Source organism: Nerophis ophidion, linkage group LG06 (assembly GCF_033978795.1).
Source record: "Nerophis ophidion isolate RoL-2023_Sa linkage group LG06, RoL_Noph_v1.0, whole genome shotgun sequence".
Classification (NCBI taxonomy): Eukaryota; Metazoa; Chordata; class Actinopteri; order Syngnathiformes; family Syngnathidae; genus Nerophis; species Nerophis ophidion.
In genome coordinates this window covers 14,189,947-14,202,391 of record NC_084616.1, presented here as the reverse complement: position 1 = coordinate 14,202,391, position 12,445 = coordinate 14,189,947, and the positions used below count along the sequence as shown (strand labels likewise).

The following is a 12,445-nucleotide window of genomic DNA, read 5'->3' as shown; positions in this document are numbered from 1 at the left end:
TTTTTTGCTTGTTTGTTTTATGCCATTTTTGTCCCAGAAAACTTTGTATTTCTTTTTAATGGAAACCACAAAAAATATGCAATATTTTCCCTTTTTCAAAGCGGTGTTTTTGATATAAAGCAATTGGAGCCTTGAGTAGGTCAATAATTCATCACAACATTGATTTTGATTCATTATTATTTTTTTGAGGAATGACAGTTTTAAAGGGAAAAAAAGCCTCTTGGGCTTTTAAAATGGTTTCATTCATAAGTGTTCGAAATAAGCCTTTTATTTTTTCTTTCTTTTAACGCTTAACTATGTAGATCAATTGAATATACATTTTTATTATTTGCATGTTTTTTGTGTGTTTATTTGTTTGTTTTATACCATTTTTGTCCAAGAACATTTTTATTTTTTGAATGGAAAACACAAAAAATAAGCTATATTTTCCCTTTTCAAAGCGTTGTTTTTGAAATAAAAAAAACAATTGGAGCCTTGAATAGGTCAATAATTCATCACAACATTGACTTTGATTCATTATTATTTTTTGAGTAATGACAGTTTAAAAAAACAACACTAAAATAAAAAGGATCCAAAAGGGCCCCACTCATAAAAGTGTTTAGAAAAACACTCAACGCTTAAGTCCGGACATAAATTTCATATCCATCTGTTGTTTATACTTTTTTTTATTATTTTCATGTTGTTGTTTTTTTGCTTGTTTGTTGTATGCCATTTTTGTCCCAGAAAACTTTGTATTTTTTTTTATGGAAACCACAAAAAATATGCAATATTTTCCCTTTTTCAAAGCGGTGTTTTTGATATAAAGCAATTGGAGCCTTGAGTAGGTCAATAATTCATCACAACATTGATTTTGATTCATTATTATTTTTTTGAGGAATGACAGTTTTAAAGGGAAAAAAAAGCCTCTTGGGCTTTTAAAATGGTTTCATTCATAAGTGTTCGAAATAAGCCTTTTTTTTTTTTTTTACTTTTAACGCTTAACTATGTAGCTCAATTGAATATACATTTTTATTATTTGCATGTGTTTTGTGTGTTTATTTGTTTGTTTTATACAATTTTTGTCCAAGAACATTTTTATTTTTTGAATGGAAAACACCAAAAATATGCTATATTTTCCCTTTTCAAAGCGTTGTTTCTGAAATAAAAAAAACAATTGGAGCCTTGAATAGGTCAATAATTCATCACAACATTGACTTTGATTCATTATTATTTTTGGAGTAATGACAGTTTAAAAAAACAACACTAAAATTAAAAGGATCCAAAAGGGCCCCACTCATAAAAGTGTTTAAAAAAACACTCAACGCTTAAGTCCGGACATACATTTCCTATCCATCTGTTGTTTATACTTTTTTATTATTTTCATGTTGTTTTTTTTTGCTTGTTTGTTTTATGCCATTTTTGTCCCAGAAAACTTTGTATTTTTTTTAATGGAAACCACAAAAAATATGCAATATTTTCCCATTTTCAAAGCGGTGTTTTTGATATAAAGCAATTGGAGCCTTGAGTAGGTCAATAATTCATCACAACATTGATTTTGATTCATTATTATTTTTTTGAGGAATGACAGTTTTAAAGGGAAAAAAAAGCCTCTTGGGCTTTTAAAATGGTTTCATTCATAAGTGTTCGAAATAAGCCTTTTTTTTCTTTCTTTTAACGTTTAACTATGTAGATCAATTGAATATACATTTTTATTATTTGCATGTTTTTTGTGTGTTTATATGTTTGTTTTATACCAATTGGAGCCTTGAATAAGTCAATAATTCATTACAATATTGATTTTGATTCATTATTATATTTTGAGCAATGACAGTTTTAAAGGGGAAAAACAGTCTCTTGGGATTTAAAGTGGTTTCATTCATAAAAGTGTTCAAAATATATATTTCTTTTAATTTCAGATCTGTCCATGGAATATACATTTTTTATTATTTTCCTGCGTTTCTTTCTTTGTTTTATACGATCCATCCATCCATCCATTTTCTACCGCTTATTTCCTTTCGGGGTGACGGGGGGCGCTTTAGTCAAAGAAAACGTTATATTTTTGTAACGAAAACACGAAAAAATTTGCAATATTTTCCCTTTTCAAAGCGGTGTTTTCGATATTAAGTAATTGGAGCCTTGAATAAGTCAATAATTCATTACAACATTGAATTTGATTCATTATTACATTTTGAGCAATGACAGTTTTAAAGGGAAAAAAACAGTCTCTTGAGGATTTAAAGTGGTTTAATTCATAAAAGTGTTCAAAATATATATTTCTTTTAATTTCAGATCTGTCCATGGAGTATACATTTTTTATTATTTTCATGTTTTTTTGTGCGTTACTTTCTTTGTTTTATACCATTTTTGTCAAAGAAAATGTTGTATTTTTCATGGAAAACACAAAAAATATACAATATTTTCCCTTTTCAAAGCGATATTCTTGATATAAAGCAATTGGAGCCTTGAATAGGTTAATAATTCATTACAATATTGATTTTGATTCATTATTATATTTTGAGCAATGACAGTTTTAAAGGGAAAAAACAGTCTCTTGGGATTTAAAGTGGTTTCATTCATAAAAGTGTTCAAAATATATATTTCTTTTAATTTCAGATCTGTCCATGGAATATACATTTTTTATTATTTTCCTGCGTTTCTTTCTTTGTTTTATACGATCCATCCATCCATCCATTTTCTACCGCTTATTTCCTTTCGGGGTGACGGGGGGCGCTTTAGTCAAAGAAAACGTTATATTTTTGTAACGAAAACACGAAAAAATTTGCAATATTTTCCCTTTTCAAAGCGGTGTTTTCGATATTAAGTAATTGGAGCCTTGAATAAGTCAATAATTCATTACAACATTGAATTTGATTCATTATTACATTTTGAGCAATGACAGTTTTAAAGGGAAAAAAACAGTCTCTTGAGGATTTAAAGTGGTTTAATTCATAAAAGTGTTCAAAATATATATTTCTTTTAATTTCAGATCTGTCCATGGAGTATACATTTTTTATTATTTTCATGTTTTTTTGTGCGTTACTTTCTTTGTTTTATACCATTTTTGTCAAAGAAAATGTTGTATTTTTCATGGAAAACACAAAAAATATACAATATTTTCCCTTTTCAAAGCGATATTCTTGATATAAAGCAATTGGAGCCTTGAATAGGTTAATAATTCATTACAATATTGATTTTGATTCATTATTATATTTTGAGCAATGACAGTTTTAAAGGGAAAAAACAGTCAATTGAGGATTTAAAGTGATTTAATTCATAAAAGTGTTCAAAATATATATTTATTTCATTTCAGATTTGTCCATGGAATATACATTTTTTATTAGTTTCATGTTTTTTGTGTGCTTCTTTGTTTGTTTTACACCATTTTTGTCAAAGAAAATGTTGTATTTTTGTAACGAAAACACGAAAAAATTAGCAATATTTTCCCTTTTCAAAGCGGTGTTTTCGATATAAAGTAATTGGAGCCTTGAATAAGTCAATAATTCATTACAACATTGAATTTGATTCATTATTACATTTTGAGCAATGATAGTTTTAAAGGGGAAAAAACAGTCTCTTGAGGATTTAAAGCGGTTTCATTCATAAAAGTGTTCAAAATATATATTTCTTTTAATTTCAGATCTGTTCATGGAGTATACATTTTTTATTATTTTCATGTTTTTTTGTGCGTTACTTTCTTTGTTTTATACCATTTTTTGTCAAAGAAAATGTTGTATTTTTCATGGAAAACACAGAAATTATGCAATATTTTCCCTTTTCAAAGCGATATTTTTGATATAAAGCAATTGGAGCCTTGAATAAGTCAATAATTCATTACAATATTGATTTTGATTCATTATTATATTTTGAGCAATGACAGTTTTAAAGGGGAAAAAACAGTATTTTGGGATTTAAAGTGGTTTCGTTCATAAAAGTGTTCAAAATATGTATTTCTTTTAATTTCAGATCTGTCCATGGAATATACATTTTTTATTATTTTCATGCGTTTCTTTCTTTGTTTTATACCATTTTAGTCAAAGAAAACGTTATATTTTTGTAACGAAAACACGAAAAAATGTGCAATATTTTCCCTTTCCAAAGCGGTGTTTTCGATATAAAGTAATTGGAGCCTTGAATAAGTCAATAATTCATTACAACATTGAATTTGATTCATTATTACATTTTGAGCAATGACAGTTTTAAAGGGGAAAAAACAGTCTCTTGAGGATTTAAAGTGGTTTAATTCATAAAAGTGTTCAAAATATATATTTATTTCATTTCAGATTTGTCCATGGAATATACATTTTTTATTAGTTTCATGTTTTTTGTGTGCTTCTTTGTTTGTTTTACACCATTTTTGTCAAAGAAAATGTTGTATTTTTGTAACGAAAACACGAAAAAATTAGCAATATTTTCCCTTTTCAAAGCGGTGTTTTCGATATAAAGTAATTGGAGCCTTGAATAAGTCAATAATTCATTACAACATTGAATTTGATTCATTATTACATTTTGAGCAATGATAGTTTTAAAGGGGAAAAAACAGTCTCTTGAGGATTTAAAGCGGTTTCATTCATAAAAGTGTTCAAAATATATATTTCTTTTAATTTCAGATCTGTTCATGGAGTATACATTTTTTATTATTTTCATGTTTTTTTGTGCGTTACTTTCTTTGTTTTATACCATTTTTTGTCAAAGAAAATGTTGTATTTTTCATGGAAAACACAGAAATTATGCAATATTTTCCCTTTTCAAAGCGATATTTTTGATATAAAGCAATTAGAGCCTTGAATAAGTCAATAATTCATTACAATATTGATTTTGATTCATTATTATATTTTGAGCAATGACAGTTTTAAAGGGGAAAAAACAGTCTTTTGGGATTTAAAGTGGTTTCATTCATAAAAGTGTTCAAAATATGTATTTCTTTTAATTTCAGATCTGTCCATGGAATATACATTTTTTATTATTTTCATGCGTTTCTTTCTTTGTTTTATACCATTTTAGTCAAAGAAAACGTTATATTTTTGTAACGAAAACACGAAAAAATTTGCAATATTTTCCCTTTCCAAAGCGGTGTTTTCGATATAAAGTAATTGGAGCCTTGAATAAGTCAATAATTCATTACAACATTGAATTTGATTCATTATTACATTTTGAGCAATGACAGTTTTAAAGGGGAAAAAACAGTCTCTTGAGGATTTAAAGTGGTTTAATTCATAAAAGTGTTCAAAATATATATTTATTTCATTTCAGATTTGTCCATGGAATATACATTTTTTATTAGTTTCATGTTTTTTTGTGTGCTTCTTTGTTTGTTTTACACCATTTTCGTCAAAGAAACTGTTGTATTTTTGTATGGAAAACACAAAAAATATGCAATATTTTCCCTTTTCAAAGCGATATTTTTGATATAAAGCAATTGGAGCGTTGAATAGGTCAATAATTCATCACAACATTGATTTGGATTCATTATTATATTTTGAGCAATGACAGTTTTAAATTTAAAAAAAACAGCCTAAGGGTTTTAATTCATAAAAGTGTTCAAAATAAGTATTTTTTTTTTACTTTTTAACGCTTAATTATGTAGATCAATCTCAGATCTGTCCATTGAATATACATTTTATTATTTTCATGTTTTTTGTGTGTTTGTTTGTTTTATACCATTTTTGTCCAAGAAAATTTTAAATTTTTGAATGAAAAACACAAAAGATATGCAATATTTTCCCTTTCCAAAGCGTTTTTTTAATATATATATATATGAAGCAATTGGAGCCTTGAATAGGTCAACAATTCATCACAACATTGATTTTGATTCATTATTATTTTTTTGAGCAATGACAGTTTTAAAGAGGAAAAAAGCCTCTTGGGCATTTAAAATGGTTTCATTCATAAAAGTGTTCAAAATACGTTTTTTTTTTTTTTTTTTTTTACTTTTAACGCTTAACTATGTAGATCAACAATTTTAATATTTTCGTGTTTTTTTGTGAGTTTATTTCTTTGTTATATACCATTTTTGTCAAATAAAACTTGGTATTTTTTAATAGAAAACATTAAAAATATGCAATATTTTCCCTTTTTAAAGCGTTGTTTTTGATACAAAAAACAATTGGAGCCTTGAATAGGTCAATAATTCATTGCAACATTGATTTTGATTCATTATTATATTTTGAGCAATGACAGTTTTAAAGGGAAAAAAACAGTCTCTTGAGGATTTAAAGGGGTTTCATTTATAAAAGTGTTCAAAATATTTATTTTAATTTCAGATCTGTCCATGGAATACACATTTTTTATTATTTTCATGTTTTTTTGTGTGCTTCTTTGTTTTACACCATTTTTGTCAAAGAAACTGTTGTATTTTTGTATGGAAAACACAAAAAATATGCAATATTTTCCCTTTTCAAAGCGATATTTTTGATATAAAGCAATTGGAGCGTTGAATAAGTCAATAATTCATCACAACATTGATTTGGATTCATTATTATATTTTGAGCAATGACAGTTTTAAATTAAAAAAAAACAGCCTAAGGGGTTTAATTCATAAAAGTGTTCAAAATAAGTATTTTTTTTTTTTACTTTTTAACGCTTAATTATGTAGATCAATCTCAGATCTGTCCATTGAATATACATTTTTATTATTTTCATGTTTTTTGTGTGTTTGTTTGTTTTATACCATTTTTGTCCAAGAAAATTTTAAATTTTTGAATGAAAAACACAAAAGATATGCAATATTTTCCCTTTCCAAAGCGTTTTTTTTTAATATATATATATATATATGAAGCAATTGGAGCCTTGAATAGGTCAACAATTCATCACAACATTGATTTTGATTCATTATTATTTTTTTGAGCAATGACAGTTTTAAAGAGGAAAAAAGCCTCTTGGGCATTTAAAATGGTTTCATTCATAAAAGTGTTCAAAATACGTTTTTTTTTTTTTTTTTTTTTACTTTTAACGCTTAACTATGTAGATCAACAATTTTAATATTTTCGTGTTTTTTTGTGAGTTTATTTCTTTGTTATATACCATTTTTGTCAAATAAAACTTGGTATTTTTTAATAGAAAACATTAAAAATATGCAATATTTTCCCTTTTTAAAGCGTTGTTTTTGATACAAAAAACAATTGGAGCCTTGAATAGGTCAATAATTCATTGCAACATTGATTTTGATTCATTATTATATTTTGAGCAATGACAGTTTTAAAGGGAAAAAAACAGTCTCTTGAGGATTTAAAGTGGTTTCATTTATAAAAGTGTTCAAAATATTTATTTTAATTTCAGATCTGTCCATGGAATACACATGTTTTATTATTTTCATGTTTTTTTGTGTGCTTCTTTGTTTTACACCATTTTTGTCAAAGAAACTGTTGTATTTTTGTATGGAAAACACAAAAAATATGCAATATTTTCCCTTTTCAAAGCGATATTTTTGATATAAAGCAATTGGAGCCTTGAATAAGTCAATAATTCATCACAACATTGATTTGGATTCATTATTATATTTTGAGCAATGAGTTTTAAATAAAAAAAAAAACAGCCTAAGGGGTTTAATTCATAAAAGTGTTCAAAATAAGTATTTTTTTTTTACTTTTTAACGCTTAATTATGTAGATCAATCTCAGATCTGTCCATTGAATATACATTTTTATTATTTTCATGTTTTTTGTGTGTTTGTTTGTTTTATACCATTTTTGTCCAAGAAAATTTTTAATTTTTGAATGAAAAACACAAAAGATATGCAATATTTTCCCTTTCCGAAGCGATTTATATATATATATATATATATATATATATATATATATATATATATATATATATATGAAGCAATTGGAGCCTTGAATAGGTCAACAATTCATCACAACATTGATTTTGATTCATTATTTTTTTTTTGAGCAATGACAGTTCTAAAGAGGAAAAAAGCCTCTTGGGCATTTAAAATGGTTTCATTCATAAAAGTGTTCGAAATAGTTTTTTTTTTTTTTTTTTACTTTTAACGCTTATCTATGTAGATCAACAATTTTATTATTTTCATGTTTTTTTGTGAGTTTATTTCTTTGTTGTATACCATCCATCCATCCATTTTTGTCAAATAAAACTTGGTATTTTTGAATGGAAAACATAAAAAATATGCAATATTTTCCCTTTTTAAAGCGTTGTTTTTGATACAAAAAACAATTGGAGCCTTGAATAGGTCAATAATTCATTGCAACATTGATTTTGATTCATTATTATATTTTGAGCAATGACAGTTTTAAAGTGGTTTCATTTACAAAAATGTTCAAAATATTTATTTTAATTTCAGATCCGTCCATGGAATACACATTTTTTATTATTTCCATGGTTTTTTTGTGTGCTTCTTTGTTTGTTTTACACGATTTTTGTCAAAGAAACCGTTGTATTTTTGTATGGAAAACATGAAAAATATGCAATATTTTCCCTTTTCAAAGCGGTGTTTTCGATATGAAGCAATTGGAGCCTTGAATAAGTCAATAATTCATCACAACATTGATTTTGATTCATTATTATATTTTGAGCAATGACCATTTTAATGAAAAAATATGTATAAAAACAGTCAAAATTGCAACTTTTTCTCGTTACATTTCACCTGTTTCCTCTTCGGTTCCACTTTTTTTTTTAACACTACTTGTAGAATGTGCCGCCGGCCGTCATAAAAATGAGCTACAAATGGCCCCCAGGCCGCACTTTGGACACCCCTGCTTTCGAGCCATAAGAGGTAAAACTCGCCGGACTATAAAACCAAAACAACAAAAAAAGCGTGTGGCGCTCAGCAGTTCCTCATTAACACACTTTTAACGCGGCACTTTCCTTTTCCGTTGGACCAGCACCCCCCCACCCCCTCCTTATCCCAAAGATGAAAAACACCCACGTGAGCTGGAGGGGGGGGGGCAGAGGGTGGTCTTCCACCTCACTACCTCTGCAACACGTTGCAACGTGCGAGGGGGGCTGAGAGGAAGGAACTGTGCTCCTGAGAAAGCTTTAGGTTTCAAGATGGAGACTCAAATAGTTAACAGATTGTCCAGCGTCCGAAACAGTGAAAAGCCCCCCCCCCCCCCCCAGCCCCCCCTGTGTGCTGTAACGTATGCAGCAGCAGAATGACAAAACAATAAAGTCATATTCATCATAAAGACATCATGCACGATGAGTAATACAAACCCCGTTTCCATATGAGTTGGGAAATTGTGTTTGATGTAAATATAAATGGAATACAATGATTGGCAAATCCTTTTCAACTCATATTCAGTTGAATATGCTACAAAGACGAGATATTTGATGTTCAAACTCATAAACTTTATTCTTTTTTGCAAATAATAATTAACTTAGAATTTCATGGCTGCAACAGGTGCCAAAGTAGTTGGGAAAGGGCATGTTCACCGCTGTGTTACATCACCTTTTCTTTTAACAACACTCAATAAACGTTTGGGAACTGAAAAACTAATTGTTGAAGCTTTGAAAGTGGAATTCTTTCCCATTCTTGCTTGATGTACAGCTTCAGTCGTTCAACAGTCCGGTGTCTCCGCTGTCGTATTTTACGCTTCATAATGCGCCACACATTTTCCATGGGAGACAGGTGTGGACTGCAGGCGGGCCAGGAAAGTACCCGCACTCTTTTTTTATGAAGCCATGCTGTTGTAACACGTGCTGAATGTGGCTTGGCATTGTCTTGTTGAAATAAGCAGGGGCGTCCATGAAAAAGATGGCGCTTAGATGGCAGCAAATGTTGTTCCAAAACCTGTATGTACCTTTCAGCATTAATGGTGCCTTCACAGATGTGTAAGTTACCCATGCCTTGGGCACTAATGCACCCCCATACCATCACAGATGCTGGCTTTTCAACTTTGCGTCAATAACAGTCTGGATGGTTCACTTCCCCTTTGGTCCGGATGACACAATGTCGAATATTTCCAAAAACAATTTGAAATGTGAACTCGTCAGACCACAGAACCCTTTTCCACTTTGCATCAGTCCATGTTAGAAGATCTCGGGCACAGAGAAGCCGGCGGCGTTTCTGGATGTTGTTGATAAATGGCTTTCGTTTTGCATAGTAGAGCTTTAACTTGCACTTACAGATGTAGCGACAAACTGTATTCAGTGACAGAAGTTTTCTGAAGTGTTTCTGAGCCCATGTGGTGATATCCTTTAGAGATTGATGTCGGTTTTTGATACAGTGCCGTCTGAGGGATCGAAGGTCACGGTCATTCAATGTTGGTTTCCGGCCATGCCGCTTACGTGGAGTGATTTCTCCAGAGTCTCTGAACCTTTTGATGATATTATGGAGCGTAGATGTTGAAATCCCTAAATTTCTCGCAATTGCACTTTGAGAAACGTTGTTCTTAAACTGTTTGACTATTTGCTCACGCAGTTGTGGACAAAGGGGTGTACCTCGCCCCATCCTTTCTTGTGAAAGACTGAGCATTTTTTGGGAAGCTATTTTCTTACCCAATCATGGCACCCACCTTTTCCCAATTAGCCTGCACACCTGTGGGATGTTCCAAATAAGTGTTTGATGAGCGTTCCTCAACTTTATCAGTATTTATTGCCACCATTCCCAACTTCTTTGTCACGTGTTGCAGGCATCAAATTCTAAAGTTAATGATTTTTTTGAACATCAAATATGTTGTCTTTGTAGCATATTCAACTGAATATGGGTTGAAAAGGATTTGCAAATCATTGTATTCTGTTTATATTTACATCGAACACAATTTCCCAACTCATATGGAAACGGGGTTTGTACATGTATATATAAATATAATACATTAACAATATTTTTTTTTACATAAGCTGCAAAAAAAAAAAAATTAAGTTTACTTTAAAAACTGGCAGCACAGTCGCAAGAATTTTTCAATAGAATCAGTTTTTTTTTTACAGCACATAAAAAATGGAATAAATAGAATGGAATGGAGAAACAATACCACTGTTATTAGCGGTAAAATAAAGAAAAAAGTTAAAGTACCAATGATTGTCACACACACAGGCTGGGTGTGGCGAAATTATTCTCTGCATTTTACCCGTCACCTTTGATCACCCTCCTTGGGAAGTGAGGGGAGCAGTGAGCAGCGGCAGTGGCCGCGCCCGGGAATCTATTTTTTCTGGGATTTAACCCCCAATTCCAACCTTTGATGCTGAGTGCCAAGCAGGGAGGTAATGGGTCCCATCAATAGAGCTGCCAGTTTGTTTGTTTGTACCGTAAAATCATGTTGTTTTAATGTTATTTTTGGTTTTAGTGTATTACTGTATATGGAAAAAAAAACAGTACCAAAGTTGATTTTACGGTAAAAAATCCAATCCAATTCACTTTGTGTAGCACATTTAAACAACATGAGTGTTTCCAAAGTGCGGCACAACAATATTAAAAACAATATTCAAATATTATGTTTAGCTCCACCAATGACTGAATAAAAAATAAAACCATTATAAAAACAATATAAAAACAAATATGATTAAAAACAATTTTAAAGGGTTAAAAAAAAAAAACTCAGTTGCGGGAATTAAACCGTAAAATATATTTTCAATTCTACAGTCAACTATTTGATTTGATCATTTGTTTTGAAATTTAAGTACAGTATTTATCTTTATTTTAACAAAATAAAAAAATTTTTTTTACATAAGCTGCAAAAATTATATTAAATTTTTACTTTTCAAACTGGCAGCTCAGTCGCCAGAATTTTTCAATAGAATCAGTGTTTTGTTTTTTTTTTGGTTTGGTTTTTTTCTACAGCATATAAAAAATGGAATGAATACAGAAACAATACCACTGAATTCAACCGTGAAATCTCTTGTCAATTTTACAGTCTACAATTTGATTTGATCATTTGTTTTGAAATCATAAGTCAAGCAGATATTTAAGTACAATATTTATCTTTATTTGAACAAATAATAGTTTTGGAATACATGATAATATAATAGTTTGATAGTATTGAATTGTAAAAGATATGCTATTGCATGTTTTTTTTTTTTGCAAATATTAGCTCATTTGGAACTTGACGCTTGCAACATGTTTCAAAAAAGCTGGCACGAGTGGCAAAAAAGATGGGAGAAAGTTGAGGAATGCTCATTAAGAACGACATTTCACAACCAGCTATTGCAAGGAATTTAGGGACTTCGATCCCTCGGGCGGCACTGTATAAAAAACAGCAACATAAGTGTGTAAAGGATATCACCACATGGGCTCAGGAACACACCCCAGAAAACCTGTCAGTAACTACAGTTCATCGCTACATCTGTAAGTGGGAGTTATAACTCTACTATGCAAAGCCTAAGCCATTTATCAACAACACCCAGAAACGCCGCCGACTTCGCAGGGCCAAAAAAAATGGTCTTCTCAGTTCCCAAACATTTACTGAGTGTTGTTAAAAGGAAAGGCCATGTAACACAGTGGTAAAAAAAAGCCCCTGTTTATGACAAAAATGGACCATTAATATGTGCTGGTATAATCAACATCATCAGTATCATCA

At 30.0% G+C, this 12,445-nt stretch overlaps 1 protein-coding gene across 2 annotated transcripts in view; it reads right to left on the bottom strand.

Annotated features, from left to right (window-relative positions):
- plagl2 (pleiomorphic adenoma gene-like 2) overlaps nucleotides 1-12,445 on the bottom strand; it is a 117,692-nt gene that overhangs the window by 56,776 nt on the left and 48,471 nt on the right. The window lies entirely within an intron of this gene.